At 36.7% G+C, this 23,783-nt stretch overlaps 1 protein-coding gene across 1 annotated transcript in view; it reads left to right on the top strand.

Annotated features, from left to right (window-relative positions):
- The first annotated feature begins 492 nt into the window (after positions 1 to 492).
- fam163ba (family with sequence similarity 163 member B, genome duplicate a) overlaps positions 493 to 23,783 on the top strand; it is a 51,077-nt gene continuing 27,786 nt past the window's right edge. The window contains exon 1 of the mRNA XM_056466168.1: positions 493 to 1,287. The gene's annotated coding sequence lies outside the window, so the exon portion shown is untranslated. The remainder of the gene's footprint in view (positions 1,288 to 23,783) is intronic.

Below are 23,783 nucleotides of genomic sequence, written 5' to 3' on the forward strand. Positions count from 1 at the left end.
GCGTGTGTGTGTGTGTGAATGTGAGAGTATATGGGTGTTTCTCAGTACTATGTTGGGGCTGGAAGGGCATCCGCTGTGTAAAACATATACTAGAATAGCTGGTGGTTCATTACGCTGTGGCGACCTCTAAACTAGAGACTAAGCCGAAGGAAAATGAATGAATTAATGAACTAATGTTTAATCATCCAATTAGCAATTAGTGAAGGCGTCCATATTATGATTACTATTATTCGTAGTAGTGCTATTATTATTACCAATAAAATGTTTGATTGCACATATTATAAAGACATTAAAATTTTTTTATTTAATAAGTAACAGCATTATCTCTATTATAAAGTGACCCTAGAAAGTTTAACACGCATTTTAACGACTTAATTGAGCAGCGAGGCGTTATCTTAACGCCTTCCAGGAGCTCTGATGAATTTATGACGCTTCTGGATTCGTTGAACTCACATCACAGTTCCTGATAGCCGCATATCGTCAGTCAGTGGCCGGAACTGTAAAACCGTCTCATCCCACTCCCGCGCGCGGGCAGATTTACAGCGCACTTCAGCCGCACGAGACAAACAGCAGCAATTATCTCGCGGGAAAGAAAGAGAGAAAGAGCGCGCGACACCAAACATACGGCAGATCGGCGACGCGAGCTCTGAGAACAAACAAGCTGAGCTTTCATAGTCCATAGTAATTTCTGGCTCAAGGAGGAGGAGGAGGAATAAAGAAGACACTGACATCTCCAGCAAATGTGAAGCTTGAGGCGCATTGTGATATGGAGCTGCGAAGGTTTTCATGGTGCGGTTGAGGACGTTTACAGGAACAGCGTTTATACGGCACTTCATGTTATGGACCTTTTCTGACAGGTCATTTCTTCAGCCGACGTTTTTTTTTGAATAGGACTACGTGTTGAAAAGGACTTTTGGTCGCCTCAACAAGTTTTTTTCTGCTCTGAATGACTATATGAGATCTCCGAGCTTGTCTTTTCCATCATCTTTAAGGAACTGTTTATGAATGGTCGTTCAGGATGTTGGTTACTCTACAAAAGAGGATATAAAAACGGAACATTTTTCTTTTATCAAGAATTCGTCTTAAGAGCGTGAGACAATACGTGTTACCACACCGCATTTGTTGTTTTCCCAACTAATTCTCGTATAAGACGCCAAAAGTCGTCGAAAGTCACTTCACGGATTCTGTAACAGTTCGTTTAAAACTCTTCATAAGGCTCGTGCACGTCTCGTTCAAGCATCGTCACTTCTGCAGATGTGGTCAGGTTCAATTTTAACCATCGTGTAGGTAAGATTGCCATCTTTACTGTGATTTATTTTGATTTATTTATCCACATATTGCTTTTGCTGTGAGGAAAACGAATGTGGTTTCACTATTGGTGTGTGCAATCGTTCAGTGTCCAACCTTTAGTTGGTGTTTTCATTATTAGCACTTTTAAGTGAGCCCATATAGCTTTGACTGCATCTGTAGCAGGTTGTCCTCTGTCCATGGTGCTGAAGTTATGGAAAGTTGACCTGCTGAACTATGTTCAGTTCAGTTCTGTTGGTGTCACATTGGGCATATCTTATATACTGTCTATTAATATAAACCTTGGGTTTATTATAGTAAAAGTGTAGTAATCATAATTTTTGACCTTGATTAACATTTATACTAATTTTGATTGCAAATGCCATGGATACATCATGATTAGTGTAACAAAATGCTTAAATACAAAAGCCATTTGGAGTAAAAACCATGGTTAGGTTTATGCTAGATGTTTCTCATCAGTGCTATATTATTAAGCATAAGCTGGATTTTTAACAATAACATTGCAATGTTCTGGCCTGCAACACCCAGAGGAGAGGTTAAGCAATTGAAAAGCAATTGTTTGATTTCCATTTTTTTAAAAAATGCATGTTTGTTCTTGGATGCATCTAAAGAGATGGGTTAGGTAGTTCATTTTAAAATGTTTTAATTATATGACCAGTGAGCCAGTCAGCACCAGTCTCAACCTGATTTTATCATATAACTCAACGTCAACAGCTCTTGAACCTATCACTTACAGTCAAGCAGATACAGCAATCTTACATTCCTTCTAATTGGTGGATGTGATTTCCCATGACCCATGACCCCTTCAAAGGTGAAGGGATTTTTTTCTCCCTCTCTGTTAGTCATGAGATGAAACCTACAGGGGGATGGGCATTTCCAACGTAATAATGTTAAAGAATTCTCTCCACCCCCAGCCATGACCGTTCCTCCATCCTTTCCCCTCCCCCGTCACATCTCCATCTTTCTCTGTCACACACATATTAATTGCAAGATGCCCCCATTCCGATGAATAATGGAGAGAAGGCACGTTCATTCCAAAATGTCATCTTCAGAGGAGGAAAAAACAGGAAAACTTAAAAGTGCAGGTTCTTTATTACCATTAACATGAACACACATGGAGTCTTTCAATTCAATAAAAAGTTCTTTAGATTATTATTTAAAAATTGTGCTTTTAAGAACTTTTCGCGCAAAAATTGTTTAGGAAGTTTAAATTGTTACTTTATGGCAATAGAGGGATCGATTATTCTCCCTCATGTGGTTTTAAACCTTTATGAGTTTATTTCTTCTTTGAAGAATGCTGGTTGCTGGGACCCATCAACTTTCATAGTAGAAAAAAAATTACAATGGTAGTAAATTAAAAAAATATATCTTCTTTTGCGTTTAACAGAAGAAATAAACTCAATTGGGTTTAAACAAGTGAAGGATGAGAAAATGATGGCAGAATTTTTGGGTAAACTATCCTTTTAAGAGTGAACAAGCAGTGTCACCTACGCATGTGGACTTCATTTGAAATGCCACTAGATCTAAAATCTTCAAATGACAATTTCTGTGCGGTAACAGTTTTTTCAACCTGATCTGGCCTTTAAAATACCTTTCAGTGGTGTAAATAAATGTGGTCAAGTTCAGCAAGTCATATTAAGTCATGCTTTTTACTTGAGAAGATCTGTCAAAAGAATATTGTTGTCCTCGTGACTTTTGTTGGGATAAATATAACATATACAGTTGAAGTCAGAATTATTAGCCCCCCTGTTTATTTTTTCCCCCAATTTCTGTATAACGAATAGAGAAGACTTTTTCAACACATCAACACATAATAGTTTCAATAACTCATTTCTAATAACTGATTTATTTTATCTTTGCCATGATGACAGTAAATAATATTTGACTTGATATTTATCAAGAAACTTCTATACAGCTTAAAGTGACATTTAAAGGCTTAACTAGGTTAATTAGGTTAACTAGGCAGGTTAGGGTAATTAGGCAAGTTATTGTATAATGATGTTTTGTTCTGTAGACTATTGGAAAATATATAGCTTAAAGGGGCTAATAATTTTGACCTTAAAATGGTTTTTAAAAATTAAAAACTGCTTTTATTCTATCCGAAATAAAACAAATAAGACTTTCTCCAGAAGAAAAAATATTATCAGATTATCAGAAAATTTCCTTGCTCTGTTAAACACCATTTGGGAAATATTTAAAAAAGAAATTCAAAGAGGGACTAATAACTATATGTGTATATAACTATAATACACTAAACTATAACTGTATATGTTCCACTAGGCACGGGGCGATAACTCTTTTCAAGGTATACCTTGGAACATTGGAAATGTTAAGGTTTTAAAACTGCCAAAATTTTCTGCTATACCATTCCTAAGATATTTATACAATTTTTTTAATTAACGTTTTTTTTTTAATGACAACAGTATCTCCAGCAGAAAAGATATTCAAAGATGCCGTTTTAAATTGTAAAGAAATCTGTGTTTTTGAAACTAATGAAGACAGCAGAAATCAATGATTGATTTGAATAATTGAGCCTGACATGTTTACTGTTCCAAAATATTATAAAAGTTTCTTAAAATAAAATATATTGTGTTTAAAGAGAGAAAAAGTTTTTGTTTTTTACCCAGACATTTAAAGGTAATATATGTTAGAGCAGTAGTCACAATACCGTGAATCCATGATATTTTTACCCAAGGTTATCATACCGTCAGAATCTTATACCAGCCCATGCCTATGTTCCACAGATGAAAGAAAGTTAGGTTTAGACCAATATGTGTGTGAGGAAGTGATGACAGAACGTCTGTCCTTTAGTCAGTTTTTTAAGGGTTTAACCTAAAAGCATGGATTTTTATTGCATCACCAACACAAGAATATGCAATCTCACGTGTAACCCATGTTATCATGTTTTTCACATGAAAATGCTCCTCCACCACATTGCACATGTGAGGCTCACACAGTCATACATATTCAAAGTCATACAATGTTTACATGTGTGCTTTTTTGCAGCACCCCTTTGTAAAGCACACTCAGACAGGCTAGATTTTATCACCATATGGTCTGTGTGCTGAGACATTTAGTGATTTGGCTGCCTGAGGCATCATTCTGGTACGACTCTTTTTCTCCCCGAACCTTCAATCTGCCTTTCACACCACATCTCCTTGCTACTCTTTCATTTATGTCCTTTACTGTCCACCCTTCCTTCTCCTCCCCCATATCCCCTCCCCCACGCACCCCCCACTCCGTTGCTAGTCTCCTGCCATAAGGCCATGTCACTTCCTGCAACCGCAGACACCAGCATGAGCGTACAACACTCGAGCCTCCCCAAGGGAAAACATGCCTTGCAGAATAAAAACATACAAAGACTGCTTCTAACAGAAGAAGCGAGCTGATGCTGCCACATCCCCCCCAAACTGCTGAAGCTGAACTGGGAAGCAGAGAAGGTCCCAGAGCAATAACAAAATGGATTATTTCTCACAGCTTTTGGTGTGGAGGAAATGTCTCAGCAGGAAATTCGTCTCCTCCATGGAGGGATCGTTCAGATCTGGGGCTGCTCAACGTGAAAGAGCAGCAGGATAAGTTTCGAAGCACATAACGATTCTGTATACGGAGTGGCCGCTTGCCAGTCGGACAGGCAGAGATATAAAAAGATTAGGGCTGGAAGAAAAGTGGAAAAGAGGCTGTACTCAGCCGCCCTACAGGAATAACTCCAAACGCACACACTCTGTTATCTCACAAAAGAGTGTTTTTATGTAACTCCTGTAAACACTTTTATCTTCTTCATGGTGATGGAAGAAGGCTGGAGGTTGTGTACACAGTGGCTACAAAGAATGACTAAGTCATATGCTCACTCCATCCCTCTCACATTCAGTCACCCGTGAGGCCGGAGAGAGATGAACTCACTGTTGTTTCAGTTAAACTGAGGACAAATCCTTTAGAAATGAGTCCTACTGTCAGTTTAATTCCATTGCTTTGTATTGCTGGGCTGTTGAATGCTTCATTCTGATTGGTTGATCTGTCTAAAGTCTTATGCACATAAGGTTATGATCATTGTGCACAATTATCGCTGAAGTTTACAAAACGCTGAATAAACAATGTGAGTGTGCACAACCACACAAAAAATGTCAGGTATAATAACATGCTTGTTTTTTTGGTTTGATGCACCATGGTTGACCAGTTCGATTGGCGCTGTTGTTCACATGCCTTGATCTGCTGAAGTTACAGTAAAACATGGCTTGGTGGCGCTCAAGCACAAAAATGGTCTAGCCGAGCACACAGGAATTGCAGATCAAATAGGATTCAATCAATCCAGGCTCATTATTAATACGTACCCCTATATACATTTCTGGAGATCACGAAATACATCCCAGGAGCTACATTTTTTGCAGTTTTTGTTTTGGTGAATCCACCAGAGGCCGTTGTGTAGGCTTGTTGAGATCTCAAATTTATTTCGCAGTGCTATTTACACCTGCTGTTCATGTGTAAATCCACCTGAGGCTGCTGTTGACTGACTGACCGACTGACTGACCGACCGACCGACCAACTGACTGACTGACCGACCGATACCCCCAGCCACCCCCTTCCCTAAACCCAACCAACAGTGTTTTCAAAAGTAATCCAAAAAAGAAAAGCCCTCGCCTGATTTTTACCACGTTTTCAGATTTTACCACATCCTCACCCTATTATTTACTTGTTTATTTTATTTTTTGTCATTTGTTTTTTTTTTTTTTACCCGCTTTCTGGAACCGTTCTTCACCGCACTCGAACCCCATAGTCAACTCCTCTCTGCCTCTCAAGTCCGCCGACATACAGCAAGCTACTGGGCAAATTGGTAACAGCGGAAAAGCTGTCCACATTATAGTAAGCCGTCAGCTGGTAACGTGGAAAGAAACAGAAGCCATCCGCGGAGTCATACCGCACCCTAGCATTCGTTTTAAAGACAAAATGCAGCCATATATAGCTCAGGTTATATAATTCGCGCTCTCCAGAAATGTATATGGGGGTACGTACCCTGTTAGACTGTATTTTTCGGTTTTTAATATAACAAAAGTGGATTCAGACAATGCTTTTGCACCATGTGCTTTAGACTTTGCACCTAGATCTTTAAAATAGAGGCCTTTATCTTAGTCAATTTTAAATATATAACTGACCGAATGCTGTATTGTTGTGTCCTATGGGATGTAAAGCAATATCAGTCCTTTTGTATAAGTAGCTCTTGTGAGTAGTGAAACTCCTTAATGGATAGCTTAATATCTCCTCATTTGTAAGTTGCTTTAGCCAAAAGCATCTGCTAAATGACTAACTGCAAAGGTAAAAGTTTGCCTACAGGTACATTAGAAGCTGTCCTCCTACAAAAAAGCTACAATAACAACAAATCAAAACAAGCAACAAAAAAAAATTGCTCGTTTGTGTAAACAGTTCATTACAATTTACCATTTATAGTAATTACGATTTATAGTAATGTTTTCAAGTCCAGCATCATATAGATGGCGTAAAGCGATGAGTGTTGTGTTTGTTGTCATTAAATGAAATTCATTACCAGTCTAAATGCTGATTTATTTAAACACAGTGTTTTGTCTATTTATCAAGCAATCTCTTTATATCAGTCTCTCCCCCAAACAAACACAAACTCACACAAACACAGAAACAGATAATTATATAGTATTGTTGTCAGTAATTGCTGCCACTCAACTTCATCAGTCACAGCAGAAAATAATTACATGACCTTTGTTTCAGCAACAAAGTAGTATTCTATTAGTAGTTTGTATGTAGTATACTATTAGTAGAGGGACTGCTGCAAAACATTGTTGATAGATGTTAAATCTTAATCTTAAATCCTTCTAGCGGCACAATACATTATCATTGTAATCATTGTAAATGAACTAATTATTATCATTTGTTATTACTGCTTTATCCTTATATGGTAATTGTTAAATATACAGTTTATTCTGATTTATTATTTTGTTTTAATTATTATTATTATTATTATTATTATTATTATTATTATTGTTTTACTACTACTACTGTTTACTCTGTTTATTTTGTTTAAAAAATTATATATATATATATATATATATATATATATATATATATATATATATATATATATATATATATATATATATATATATATATATATATATATATATATATATAAAAATGTAAACTTTATAAAAACTTTGGCAACACGTTTGTAACATTTGTCAATAAAGCAATTATTGAATTGAACTGAATTGAATAAAACTGAATTATTAAATCTCTCTTTCTAATAACTGCATTTGTTTCTGGATCTCATTTCCATTGCTAGCACTAAAATGACATTTTTGGAACTAAAAACAGAGGCTTGGGTTGAGATTTAGGAAATGTTCCCTACTCACTGAAGTGTTTAAAATTTAAAACTTGATGTCTTGTATTATAATAAAACATCTAAAAACATGAGGAGGCCCATCATCAATTGATTCAAAATTAACAACCTTGATAATGAATCAGTCATGTGCATGATATAAAAATTGTTTGTAGTCAAATAATTGGACCATCATGTGGTATATTATAAATAGATATTTTCTAGACTACATTGAAATTGAAGGAGTGTGAAGGAGTGTTGGAAGAGGAAGAAAAAGATGACTCAGGCACCATGGGTTGTAAATGACATGACTGGAGTGTCAATGAGTGAATCGAATAGCTTTTGATGTCTTTAAAAATACATTTTGAATATTGACATTTTCTTTTGTAATAATAAAGATGGTGTTTCTTTGTAGCATATGTGTGACTACTTATTGGTCCAATACCCAAATAAAAGAAAATCCAAAATAATATGGTCTCTTAAATAATATCGTAGTTATTGTTGTGGAAATGCATTGTTACGGTAAAAATTTTTTTTAGTTTATTTGTCAATATTCATTCATTCATTCATTTTCTCTTCGGCTTAGTCCCTTTATTAATCTGGGGTCGCCACAGCGGAATGAACCGCCAATTTATCAAGCATATGTTTTGCGCAGCAGATGCCCTTCCATCTGCAACCCATCACTGGGAAACACCCATACAAACAAACACTACGGACAATTTAGCCTACTCAATTCACCTATAGTGCATGTCTTAGGTCTTGTGGGGGAAACCGGAGAACCTGGAGGAAACCCATGCGAACACTGGGGGAACCTGCAAACTCCACACAGAAATGCCAACTGATCCAGTCGAGGCTCGAACCAGTGACCTTCTTGTTGTGAGGTGACAGTGCTACCTACTGTGCTGCTTACAGTATTTGTTAATATATTTGTCATAATTGTCTTATAATTGCCACCATATTAACTTATTCCAAAGAACTGCCTATTAGAAAAGATTACTGGTCATTTGGTTGTTGTGGAGCAGTAAACTCAGTTGAAGTAGAGCAATTCCAGTATTATGGATGTGACATTTGCAGTAAAAACTCAAAACATAAATTCACATGGAAAGTGTATGTTAACACTATATTGAAACATCTGTTTGTATTTACCAGAACTACTAATCGTTTCCCAAACAGTGACGTAACTCACGGCTGAACTATCATAGTACGATGCATCGTTTGGGAAATGACGAGTGTTTCCCAAAAACCGTAGTTTCTCTGTCGCAGATCCGTCGTTTAAATCAAATTAGCTAAGATGCTCATAATGATGCTCTAAACGGGGTGGTAACAACGTCTTTAGAGAAAAACCCCATAATTTTTTGTGCAAATTATATTGTATATTAAAATATTAGTTTTAATAAAAACATGCTTTCGCTTTCCATATTAATTTAAATATATGTAAATGGCACATAAAGGGCCTATGTTTCCTTTACAAATATCAATGAGAGTATGCCATATTCTATTGTAAAAAATAAAATCACTTACAAAATGCTAACATATATTATAATCTCATATATAATAAATAAATAATGAGGCTATTTATTAAGAAGTGAAATTATATATTTATTATTTATTAGGAAATGAAAACAAATCCTACTTTAATAATATTAATGATGATGCTTTTTATTATTATTAATAGGATATTGTTTATTTTTTATTTTTTGAAAAGTCTACTTTTACAATTTGACACATTCAAGCCACTGCAGAAATGTTCTAACTAACAGGCCCTTGTCATATACAGTACAGATACTTAATAAATACCCTTTATTTTTGTTGTCACTAGCTGTGGATACATAACGGAAATTCCGCTTTTAAATAATAGTGTGAGGGAGCTGTAGGTGAAGACATGGGGCTCGTTTCAGGAAGGAGGTTAAGTGAAAACTAAGTATTTTAACTCTGAAATAAGAGAAACTCTGGGTTTTCCATTTCAAAATGGCAGGTTTGTCAAACTCGAGAAAGCAGGGTAAGTCAAGCCTGTTTCTGAAAGAGAGGTAACTTTAACTCAGAGTCAGTTACTGTGGTAACTTACTCTGTGAACCTAACCAGGTCAGGAGCAGGTTTTATTCTCTAAACTCAAGAGTTTCTGTCGGTCTCCTCCCCTTTTTTATAGACGAAGTGGCATTTCTCGCCTTAGCCTTACTTTTCCAGCCACCTATTTTAATGGTCATTTTGGATATGCACATAAAAAAATGTATGGAAACGTCATGATGCACATAACTTTTGAAAATAGGCATAAAAAACATGCGCATAACTGAGTAGGACAAACTTTTATTCGTTAAGAAATTATGTGCATAAACTGCGATGGAAACACTTTTACTGAAGAAATTCCAGTATGTGCATTAAAAATAGTTTGTTATAAGAGATCATATGATGATGAAAATGTGTGTGAATGGACAAACCAGCTGGCTGAGCACACTGTAAAACATCTCAAATGTTGTTTTGGTCATTCTAAAATGCCTTAACCATCTCAGTATTAATGTATATTATTAATTACCTCCAGAGCATCTGGAGCGTGTCAAGAGCATCTGTTCTCCGCATCTCATGGCTTCAAATGCCCCCACACGTTCATTATGTCAACATTGTCTTCTGCAGCTTCTTCTACCACAATGAATTCTGTTTTTACTGTTAATATTTGGCGCCAGAAAATCAGGAAGTGATGATTTTGTTCTCTTTGGTTCATTGGATAGAAACGCTGCTTTATTCGCACATCTTTTATCCGATATTCCAGTTTTGCACATAAATTTAATTAATATTTTTGGATGGAAACATAGCTACTGCCTACATTTCAGTCACACAAAGAACAAAGTCATGTACAATAATGGCTTGTCCTTTTTTCATGATTAATTATCTTAAATTCACTGACCTTTGACATGTACTGTAACTAGATTAATGGGATTATTACTCGTTCTAAAAACTGTTTTCTAGTTCCGCTTACATTCTAAATGTCAAATCAATCTCTACCACTTGATGAATAAAAAAGGCAGACACACACAAGTGCACTTTTAAATCTATTAAAACTGATCAACGTGTGTAAAAGTGGGAACCTTAAATTAAACATTTCCACTGAACATTAAGCTAAGGTTATCTGCATGTAATTTAATGCAATTACATCTGAAATAGCTTCAAATTTACGGCAAATTCTCCACTTTTTCAAGTAAAAATTTAATAAAGTCACACATTACATTACTTATTTTATTATACTTGAATATTTAAATACTTTAAATGTAAAATTACGCATTAACTTGAGCATCTATGTTTTCCCACGCTAACTGTTTCTGTTTCACTAATGCAGTGATGTTGCTTTTATAAATATATGCTCATATTTGCTATAACTTTGCATGAGCACATCAAGATCAGCTGGAGAAAGAAATGCTGATCTCTTTTTCATGGTGACTCTTAATATCTGCGCTCCATTGGTAATGCCTTTTTATAGTTGCTGTGTGCGTTGAATGACCCAAGTTGATTGACCTAACTCAGATCAGCTATTCTGAAACCGAAAACTCTGAGTTTTTAATCTCTCGGTAAATCAACTCAGAGTTCAAGTTTAAACTATGAGTTGGTTGAACCTCCTTACTAAACAGGCCAATGGAGGCGGAATGAATCCAAATGCTGGAGGTTAATTAAATGAACAGCATACATAAAACACAGGCAGAATCGTAATCATAAATCATGCAAAGTCAAGCAAACAAAGAGGCAGTCTGAAAAAACAAACAAGGCAGAGTTCAAAATCCAAAAAGCAGTAGTCAAAAAGCCAGGCAAAAAGGTCATAACACAATGGCAAACACAACTGTAGGAAACCGCTTGGTAAGGCAGTGAAACTGGCAATAGACTGATTTCACGTGGCCCCCATTAAAAATGCTTAATCGAGGCTACGGTAGGAAGAAACCCGGAAGTATCGCCTGAATCACACAGGAATGTTGAGTACCTGGCTGTATATCTTACCAGCGAAGAGAAATCGGCACAAATTTATAATTTCACTGCCTTCCGAGTGACCCGAAGGTCCGTACTGAATGGAAAGTGAAAATAAAAAGGCATATCAGACCTCATTTTCAGATAAGTTATGGGAAATGGCACTAGTTAGCAAACATTTTCTTTCCCAAACACACATTTTTTTAATGCCATTTATCAAAGTCAAGTTAATGAACTGATTCTTTCACTGTATTAGACTTGTCACGATACTGTATTTCGTTAATGAAATGTTTAAAAACCGTCAATTTTCCAATAACATTTAAGCGCTGCTGAACGCAACAGCGTCGATTTGCCATTGTCTTTACCAGCACTCAACAGAAATGACTGTGATTGGCTGTGAGGGTCATAAGTTCCCCGCTCTTCACTGATGTTTACCGAGTGCAAACACAGAGCAATCCGCCGATAACCTTACTGATCTTTGCAGCTTTAAAAAGCTTCAGTGTTCGTGCATCTGTGTTTGCACTCAGTGAAGAGTGGTAAACTGATGACCTTCACGGCCAATCACAGTTATTTCTGTTGACACTGGTGAATACTATGGCAAATCAGCTGTGTTTAAGAACTCGCTCAGTGGTGCTTAAATGTAAGCGGGAAATGGACGTTTTTAAAACTTCAGTTGCAGGACAACACTATTACAGACAACACAAGGGTGTGCTACAGAGCACTACATTGTTTCATCACTCACCGGGTTACATTGGCTGAAGCAGGCAGGGAAGTCCCCACTGTGTTTACCTGGTGCCATGAACTGAAGCGTGGGAGGACACTTAAGCGTATTACTCTTAAAGAGATTGTGATGTTGTTTGATGCCTAATATGCTTTTAATTGTTTAGATTAAACTTAACTGAATGATATTAAAGTGATGTTTACACCATATCTACGTTTTGAAATCGCGGCTGCAGCTGGAGGTTTGCAGTCCACAGTATATCATTGCAATGTTTACAGTGCTAATCCTATACTTCTGGGTTTCTTCCCACCGCAGCCTCGCTTTCATGTTTTAAAATGGCGGCCACGTGAAATAAACATATACTTTGCAAAGAACAGACATAAACAGTGTGCTTATATATGGTGGCTTCCAGGAAGTACCACAGAGGAAGTACCCAGTCAATATTCGGGAGAGAGCGCCCTCTGGTGGGCGGATGAATGGTCATCTGCCACATTCATTACAAATAGGTCATCTAAGTTATAGCTTTCGTCATGAGTCAAGGCCGCGTTCAAAATGGCATAAATGATTTCAAAGTGCACTATGAAGGAAAGAAGGAATGAAGATCGCTAAAACTGAACTGTAAAAATACTTTCAAAGCAAATTACACCTAAGAGAGATGACTTTAATGTTTTTTAATCATTCCGAGTTTAAATGTTGGAACGTGTTAATGAATAGGGCATAGGGGGATAACTGGGAATAGAGCACAAATTAGGAAATATGCTTCTAACTTCTCTTGCGACGCCGAAAACTATCGTTTGTACTAATGTTCGTTGGAACAGTGGATTTGGGAAACACCAAATCAACGAACATCAACGAATGTTTGTAACAACGGAACTTGCGACCTTAGTTGGCTAACGATAGTTTTCGGAAACGCACCCCAGAGCTATGGAACCAGAAAAATATCATTCTGTAAACATTTTTTATATTTTAAATGAGGGAAATGAACACGCGGGATGGATGTGACCAAAAAGTATGCTAGTTTACATTCTGTAAATTAAATTCCACAACCCAATAGAAACAATGCTAATCAAAAGTATAAGAGTTGGCTGACTCGCTAGATCCGGTGTGTTTGTTTTCATCATGTGACCCTCCCCATGTGCTCATTTGTTCTAGTTCCCGCCATTAGTTAATGTTCATCTGTTCCACCCCTGTGTGTGATCAGTTTAATCATCCCCAGTGTATTTATACTCCTGTGTTTTGTTCAGTCCTTCGTCTGGTATTTTCAGTTGTGCTTTGTCATCACTCCATGGAACACTCCATGGCGTTCCTGTGCTATTGATTGTCTTTTCAAGTGAGTGTTTGTAAATAAATCTATGTGTAAATCCTGCGATCCTTTTGCTTTCCTGAGTGAGTCAAGGCGTGACATGACTATACAACGAACATGTTTAATTTGATTTTATTTAACATTTTTTGCATTTATGAGAACTATTTCATTGTGGATGTGACCGATATGAAATTGGTAGATGTGTGACTTTGGTGAATCAAATATAATTGTTTGAAAACGCTGTCAGAGACATTTTAGAGTATTTTTGTAGTACTGTAAAATACAAACTTGCACAACCTAGCAAGAGTTTCGCTATTTTGCTGAAAACATGACATTTGCTCAGTTTTATAAAAGTGTGTGTGTGTGTGCGTGTGCGTGTGCGTGTGTGTGTGTGTGTGTGTGTGGGTGTGTGTGTGTTGTGAACTGATAAAGACAGATCTATAAAGTGAGTGAATGTAATGCAAATGTTTACTTTTATGCTATGTAGGGATTTCATACTTCTCCACATTAATGAAAGTTTAATCTTGATCTGGTGATTGAGACAGTAGTTATGTCTGAAGTACACGGTCACAAATGGATAACCCTAATGCAAAACACCTGCAATTTACAACAGAAGCCTTAAGCATTTGTGTGAGCATGAATCACTGTATTGTGTGGGTGAGCTCTACTCAAGCAGTGTACCTGTTTGCTGTTACTATGACGACAAGATGCCACTTTGAGTGCCCATGCTGGATTTCATATCTTTAGACCTTATAGGCTATAATGACATGGGCAGACTGACAAGTGTACCTACTATTTGTGGCAAAGTGATGCTGTATATCATGAATTCATGTTGTATCATGTTATAAGTGGATAGCCATGGATTAAAAACAACCGAGTACTGTAAAACCCAATAAGTTAAGGCAACTCAAACTGTTTGAGTTAAACTAATCCATAGGAGCACTGTGAACTTACTCCATTTAAGTTGAACTAATGAGGTATTTAATTAACTCATTACCTTCAACACCGAGTTCAAAACTTTTTTTCAAATGAGTAGAATTAACTTTCAGTCAATTTTGAGTTAACTACTCTCATTTCATTTGATAAAGTTGACTGTTGATTTTTACAGTGTAGAGTGCACTGTCAAAGCTATAAAATATTATTTTGGTCAAAAACTGTAAGCACTAATAAATAATTCCATCTATCGTCATGTATTATAAGTTTTAAATTTGCTATGAATATTAGTATGTTAGCCATTACAATTTTGTCAGTTTCTATCAGAACTATAGTGAATTCATGCCCAAATTTAAATGTAGTTTTCACTCCTGATTGTATTTGTCTTGTGGCTCACAGTTGTGACCCAACAGCGTGACCTGACATAGTAAAACACCTTAATTCAGTGCAAATTCAACAAGTTCCATATTCATAGACTGCTATATTGAAGGGCTGAGCAATTAATTGATTATTAGCTTTGTGCAGGTAAATCAGTCACCATGTGGTGCTTCCCTCACATAGACTTTACTTGGGCGGACCGCCCAGCTATATTAACGGTATATATAAGTATATTTATATGTATATTTATTATGTATAAATGTATATTCCAAGCATAAATATTTACACTTTTTTTTTACTCTTATTAACATCCTTTTACACTTTTTGTATACTCTCAATATCACCAAACATCCACAATCGATTAAGTAGTGGAAAATCTTTTCAAATCAGTTTCGTTCTGTGCCCATGAGACCTACGTGCAAACAGTTTCTCGGAGGCCCAGGTTTCTTAATCTCCTAAATAGGAATGGGCCGGTATAAGTAAGATGGTATGATAACCTTGGATAAAAATATCACGGTATTGAGTTTATTCTTTTAAATGTCTGTGTAAAAAACAAAACCCTTTTCCTCTTTGAACACAATAAATTTTAATTTGGGAAACATTAACAATATTTTGGAACAGTAAACATGTTAGGCTAAATAATTAAAATGAATCATTGACTTCTGCAGTAGGCTTGGGCGGTAATATGGTATACCGCGGGATCTAAAAATAGCAACGGTGTCAGTTTCAATAACGTTATACCGTCATTAAAAACAATGAACTTATATAGGAGACAAGTATTAAATATGAAATATCATTTATTTAATGCCTAAAAATATGGTTTCTGAATGGTTTAGGCACAAGCCAACAGTTTGATGGTGCTGTCTGAGCCTTACATCATAATTTTTTATTATGCCACGTTAATTCCATATACCGAGGTAAAATAAGGAGAAGGTTTGACAATATCAAAATTTGGATACCACCCAAGCCTATTCTGCAGTCTTCATTTGTTTCAAAAACACAGATATTTTTACAATGTAAAATGACATCTTTGGATATCTTTTCTGCTGGAGACACTGTTGTCCTAAAAAAACCAAAAAAAAATTTAAATAAAAAATCTTACTCATACTTTAGGAACGGTATAGCAGAAAATTTTCCAAAAACCGCGGTATACCTTGAATACTGTTGTCGTCCCATGCCTACTCCTAAAATGTCCGGAATTCAACTTTTGTTTTCACTTTCTAAAGCTCGTATGTGTTTTTGCATTACTCTTTTATTAAAGACTACTTTCCATCTGGTTTCACAGCTGACAGCGCACGCATAGCCGTGATACTGAGAGAAAAAGTAAATAATATATTATAATCTAAACGACGAAATGACATCTAAACTGGCTGCAAAATATATGTAATGCGCAATAATATATGCTATTGCCTTATTATAATATTGCCTTATTATATGCCTTATAATATATTGCCTTATTTTTAAAAAAATATCTACTCGTTTTAATCTTGCAATTATGATTATTTTTTATTAATAATTATTTTATTAATTTGATGATGTTAATATATTACATAGGCTATTTTATATACATATCTAAAATGCTTTAGCATTCATGTTTGCTTTGAACTTTAAAGAGAGAGAAGCAGCTTTTACCTGTCAGTGGTGCACTCCTGAATAGCATAAAAGAATTTCTTTTTTTATTTCAGTCATTTTTTAAGTCTTTTTTTTTCACTTTAACCCATTAAAAAGAAACAGTGTCATAACAAATACAATTATTATTAAAAATGAAACTATGTTTTGCTTTGTCGCATATAGTTAACTATTTCTGTGATGTGGGTACAGTAAATGGTGTGTTTCAATCCGGCTACCACCGCAAGTATATTTTAAACCTGTGGGAAGCACTGCCACAGTTGTCATAGTACACTAACATGCTAAAGTCAATAAGATAATATGATACAATAATAAAATGAAATAATTGTTCTGTAATAAGTGAAGGTTATTTATAAACTAATTTCGAGAGGATCACGTGCTTATGATTGCTTGCAGCTGGCCCCGGATTATTCAATTTATGTTTCACCAATCAGACGATTCCTAAGCCACTATATATACCCTAAGTTCCATATGACAGCCATCTTTGTTTTGAAGAATCCCCCCTTCCACCCCTACTCCTCCTCCTTTCCTAGATGGGTGGCACGGTGGCCCAGTGGTTAGCCCTGTTGCCTCACAGCACGAACATCACCGGTTCTAGTCCTTACCAAGCCAGCCGATGTTTCTGTGTGGAGTTTACACATTCTCCCCGTGCTCACGTGGGATTCCCCCGGGTTCCCCGGTTTCCTGCCACTGTCCAAAAACATGCAACTTAAGTTAATTGACTAATCCAAATCGGCACCATAGACATGCTCCTAGTAAATAGTTATCTCTTAAGAGCAATCACTATCTGTTTATTAGTTGATTAGATCACTATATGTTAATTAGTCTGTTAACTACCTGAACTCAAACTCCCTTCTCACCTTGCAAATGGGAGGGAGCCCCGAGCTCGAGGATCTTATTAGCTCAGGGCTCTCTCCCGGGACAGCATGCCAAACAAGCTTTATAATCAATTATCAGCAAAGTGTGAACTCTTGAATGATAGCTGTTTTTAGTAGCTTCTCAGTGATCTATGGCTTTGTGTAGAAAACACTGGTACATTTGAAAGTATGTGAATTATATTTTTTATAATCAGAGTTGTCTCCACCTTTGTTAAAAAATTACTTTTTACACCAATCTCTCTCTGTCCACATGAAAACGCACAGTGATGCACTGTAATGGGTATGTTGAATCAGCATACAGGAATCGATAAAAGCCTTTCATACTGGGTTCACACCAAAGTACTCACACAAGTAAGTTTCATACAAAGTTAATGCAAACAGAGGTGCAAGTGACGCAGGATATGCACTGAGTTCACCTCAGTTTCCTCTATTGTGTTTGATGTGAACCTAGCCGGAGTAAAGCAGCACAGACTCATTGTAAAAACTTACCCGAATTATGTAGCCAGATCTATGTATGCCTGCATTTCGTCTTTAAAATAAATGATACGGGGAGGGATGACACCGTCAACTGCTCGAGGTACCAGCTGACCACTTACCTCTGTGTGGACAGCTTTTCTGCTTTTACCAGTTTGCCCAGTAGCTCACCACGTAAGTTGGTGATCTTAAGACGCAGAGCGGAGTTGTCTGGGTCTGGTGAAGAACGGTTCCAGAAAGCAGGTATAACAAAAACAAAAGGCAAAAAAATAAAATAAACAAGTTAAACAACAGGGTAAGAACTTGGTAAGATCTGGTGGGTGGGGGGATATTGGTTGGTCAACAGCGGCCTCTGATGGATTTAGATGCAAAGAGTAGGCGCGATTGGCCTCTAGAGGATTAGCGAAAACAAAAACTGCAAAAAAATGTACCTCCTGGGACGTATTTGGTGCGCTCCAGAAATTTATATAGTGGCACGTAACCAGAATGAGCCTGTTGATTTTTGCTGTTTTTTTTTTGCTGTTGATGACCCAACAGCATGAAAAACAAACTTTTATGGAAAATAAGCAAAGATCGCTGCTGTCTTTATTATCACTGACATTGTAAATCACCTTATTTCAGTGCAAATTCAACAAGTTCTGTATCAATTCATTGATTTTCAAGTGCTTTGTGTAAGTAAACCCAATTACCATAGTCAAGTCATAGTACACTGACATGCTACCCAAAATCAAAGTCGATACGTTAATATGATAATGAAATCAAAATAATTGTTCTGTAATAATGACAGCGTCTCAGTGATTTATGGCTCTGTAGGAAACTCTGTTACCTCTGAAAGTATGTGAAAATATCACATTTAATAACGTATTTTTACTTCAAACTCACTTCAGTTGAGGGTTTGAAATAATTTGTATAAATAAAACTGTGGAGCACTTGCAGCGATAAAAACTTTTCATACTGGGTTCACACCAAACACTGAATTAAGTATTCTCACAAGTTACGTACAAAGTCAATGCAAAGGCGAACAGAGGCGCTAACAACATAGAATGCGCAATGTGTTTGCTGCGAACAAGCAGAATTTCCCTCAGTTTTCTCTACTGTCTTTGGTGTGAACATAAATAAAGCCATGTTGGCCAATCAGAAAGGAGAAAACAGCATGCACACTGACGTCAAGAGGCAAAAACTTCTGTGCACTGTAACCATTTCAGAAAAAATATTCACCTTGGCCAGACTAGCAGCCGAACCATGTAGAAAAACTGCGGTTTTAAAAATACCCTAGCCTGTGTGGACAGGGATTTAGTCACAATGAATCAATGAAAATAATTACATTTTGTCTTTATTCAGCAATAAACAAAGGTTGGGGTTGGGGTTTCCTGTGTTACTACTTCATGAGTTTTTGGAGTTTTCATGTGAGAGTGACCCCTGGCTTTTGGAGGAGTTTGAATGAAAATCACAGCAAATGCTAAGTTGCATTTACAGTTTCATTTAGATTTATCACCCAGCCCTAATGCGTTGTATAATACATGTATTATTTATGTTGTGTCAACATTTTGTGGCCTCTAATAAGACAATTAGCAAAAGTGTGGACTCCAGTCAATAAGTTTGTAAAAAACAAACCTACCTATTTAGAGTAAATTTATATAGTATATTTTTTTCTGTGAAGTGACTGATTAGAAACCTTATATTGGCCATTACATACACACTTAACATTAGCCCCTTTCACACACGGTCTTTATGGGTAAATTACCTTTTAGATATAAAACAGAACCCTTTAAAAAATAACACACTCTAAAAAAAATAATTAAATCTAAAATATGGAGGAATCCAAAAGCTGCACTGTAAAAAAATGTTAAGCCAATACAGCAAAAAAAACACACACAAAAAAAACAGAATCCTTATCCTTTTATTTTTTCTTGTTAACTCAACTTTTGAAAACATCAGCTGCACTGACCTAAAATTATTTGTCAGTAATATAAAAAACATTTAGTTTTGTTAACACAAGATTTTGTTTTCTAGAGAGGTGAACTACTGTGTAACAAAACTTTAAGTTGTGCCATCTGAACATTTTTCTCTGCAGAACTTTTTTCTCCCTAAACCCACCCAATTTTATTGATTGACCTGACCACCCACTTCCCTGAACCAAACCAACAATTTTCAAATGCAATCGAGAAAAAGAAAAGCCCTCGTCTGATTTTTACCATGTTTTCAGATTTTACCACATTCTCATCCTGTTCTTTACTTGTTTGTTTTATTTTTTCGTTTTCGTTTTCATTTATCCTACTTTCTGGAACCGTTCTTCACAGGAGTCGAACCCTGTCGTTGTCAACTCCTCTCTTTGTCTCCGCTGACATACATGGTGAGCTGACAGGACAAACTAGTAACTGCGGGAAACCTGTCCATATGGAGGTAAACAGTCAGCGGGTAAGTGCCAAAAGGAATGGCGTCATACTGCACAAAGCAATCATTTTAAAAATTAAATGCGGCCATCTTTACCTCTGGCTACATAATTCGTGGTCTCCAGAAAAGTATCCAGGGCTACATTTTCAGAATCAGCCTATGTTGTAGTTATCAGTCGATCATAAGCTTCCAGTTGTCTGTGTGTGTAATCAGGAGGAACCTGAAACTGGTGTGTGTGAGGTGCATGATGGAAGTTGTAGTTCATTGAAGTGTCCTGTATGTAGTTCTCCAGTAATCTACACAGGCTAAAAAAGCCCCCCCAACAAAGATAAATAACAAATGAATAATAGTTTAAAATTACGTCAGCATAATTGCAGTAGTATTTTGTTGTTGTTGTTAATAATAATGACATTAATGTTATCATTGTTGTTACTATTATTTTTGTCATTGTTGTTAGGGTTAGAAATACTGCAACCTTTATTTTTTTAAGTGAAGAGGTTTGAGATTAACTCAACTTAAAGTAACAAGTTGGCAGGAGCTTTTTGGGTGAACTTGCAAAGTTTTGCTCACAGAACTAATCTTTTTAACTTAATGCAGAAAATGTTGATTTAGGTTAAGTAAACGTGTTAAATGTAGTTGTACAGACATTTTTACAGATTTTTGCCGAACTAAAATAAAAAAAGTAATTTCAACTTTTTTCAAGTTTTTGATTTTGATTTTATTGTATTTTTACAGTGTGTACAAAAAACATTAATATTGAAAATGAATCCAGTACTAAAAATGAATATGAACTCCTAATTTGGATGGAAAGAACCCAGTATTTTTCAGAGTGTGTGAAATCAGATGACTATTTATCAGTATGAAAAGTTGTACCAGTAAACAACTGGTTTGATGCTACATGTGAACAAAGAACAGGATTACAGTATGAAGATGTACAAGTTTCAAATGTGTAAAAAGTTTGTGTTTGAGCCAATCATAAAGCTCTGTTTATGGCAAGACCTGCTGATTTGATTGTTTTTCTATGTTATCATGCAGTTGACTAGGCTTACCACTGAGTCAGGGAGTGCAGAACTATATTGCATTTCATTTTTATAAGTGCAAAACCACGTTCTTTATGATCATCGCCTTAGGCCTGTCACTCAGACAAGGAAAAGTACAGATAAAGAAATAAAATTCTTCTTTTCTCCAGGTTGGAAATGGTTCAGAAAAAGGTGGAACACAAACAGCATATATTTGTGCATTTATGGACCACGTGGCAAACTTATGATTAATTACTTTAATTACCAAGATAAATTTCACAGTCCTCAATTTAAATAGATTGATCACATAATTAAATAATCAAATGTAAAATAACCAACCCAGGCTCATTCTGAGAACGTAGTCCCGGGGACGTTTCTGGAGACCGCGAAATACGTCCCAGGAAGGTACGTATTTTTGCAGTTTTTGTTTTCGCGAATCCGCGAGAGGCGGCTGTGCTCGCTTTTTCCTGCGCCGTTCTCGCGTAAACCCGCTGGAGGCCGCTGTCGAACGACCTTCCGCCTGTCTGCCTGGATGACGGAATGATTGACCGTGCGACCGGCCAATCGGCTGACCCACCCTCCTCCGTCCCTAAACCCAACCAACAACGATTCACAAAAGCCGCCCAGAAAAAGAAAAGCCCTCGTCTGATTTTTACCACGTTTTCGGATTTTGACCACATTCTCACCCTGTGACGAAGTTGTTCGCTTCATTTTTTGGATTTTGTTTTTGTTTTCTTACCTGATTTCTGGAACCGCTCTTCCCCGGACTCAAACCCGGTCGTCGTCGTCGTGGTCAGCCCCTCTCTGCGCCTCGAGTACAGAGTACACGAAGAGCTAACCGGACAAACTGGTTGCAGCGGGAAAGCCCTCCACACGGAGGCGAGCGGCCGGCTGGCCGGCCGGCAAGCGCCGAAAGGAACGGCGTCACACCGCCCCGCAGCGTTCACTTAAAAAAATTAAATGCAGCCGTACGTACCCCCGGCTACGTATTTCGCGGTCTCCAGAAACGTCCACGGGACTACGTTCTCAGAATGAGCCTGGGTTGAAAATAACACTGTATAGTGCTCAACATGTAAATTAAGTATAGCTACAGTGCATCCGGAAAGAATTCATAGCGCTTCCGCATTTTTTATTTTACAGAAAATGGATTAAATTCATTTATTTCCTCAAAATTCTACACACAATACCCCATAATGACAATGTGAAAAAGGATTTTTTTTAATTGTTTTTAAAATTAGTAGTAGCATACTAATACACATCCAATATCTCTCTCAGCTATTTACATTCACTTAAGATGCAATCAAATATTTTCAAGGGTACTCAGGATGGTTTTAAGTAAATACTCCTCATTGCGACTATTACTAATTCATTAATAAAAAAACATTTTGGCAACAAAACTCATTTCAGTTATAGTTACTATTCGAAAAACTCATGTGACTGTGAACACTTTATGCTTTTCACAATTGTTAGGGTTAGGGTTATAAAATGTCACACTCTGCCAGGGCTGCCAAGTCTAAAGTTTTCTGCATAATTGTGCTACTTTTACACTGTTGTCGCAGGTGTTTTTTTTTCTGTGTGTCCAACCAAGGGAAAACATATTTAACCTAAGTTGGACCCTTCAAAACTAAATTTCAAAGCAGATGGACACCCTCCTGGCGTAGAACACTATTGGGCTACTTTTCAGCTAGCAGTTGGGCATAAATTGTTGCACCCCAAACTTCAATCATGAGAGATTATCCAAATGTATCAGAGCAAAGCAGCAGGCCTATATATGAGACATTAAATCAGTAGACACAGGCATTTGAGCGTGTCCGCTTTGGGTTTGTTTATCCGAGGTGTGCATTTCTGCATATTCTATGCAATTCAAATCCAAGCTGTCCACTGCAAATCAGTTTACTTCCTGTATTCATGTGTTTGTGCTATCAGAGGTATTCTGCACATTCGACAAAAGCTGTGTTTGTGTACTTTGGTTAGAAAAATACATCTCCCTGCTGTCATGTGTATTTGGATCAGTGAGGGTTTAACATCAGTCCTTTGAGATGCATGAGGAAGTACGCATATGTTCATGGGCTCTACATTAGTGAAGGAATGAATTGTCTAATAGCATACCTGCATGCTCGATCCCTCAACGCACACACTTTGGATCACTCAAATAGGCCTGTGGGGTTGCCAAGGGTAACGCTTTATTTGTCACGAACCGCAAATAGAAAGATTATGCAGGGTGCATATGGCACTGCCATGTTTCATATTATTCATCTTGAAGTGTTTTTACTGGGTTTCATGTGTGACTGAAAAATGAAAATAGGCGTTTTATTCTTCATAGTCATCATATGTAGGAATTAATGTGATATGAATAAATGATCTGCCAAATTTAGTCGTAAACTAAATGTCCCTCAAAGGCAAGTGGTATTGATATACCTGGCAACTATTATTGTGCATTTGTTTTCTGTCAGCACTCTGG

This window comes from Danio aesculapii, chromosome 10 (genome assembly GCF_903798145.1).
Source record: "Danio aesculapii chromosome 10, fDanAes4.1, whole genome shotgun sequence".
In the NCBI taxonomy this organism is placed as follows: domain Eukaryota; kingdom Metazoa; phylum Chordata; class Actinopteri; order Cypriniformes; family Danionidae; genus Danio; species Danio aesculapii.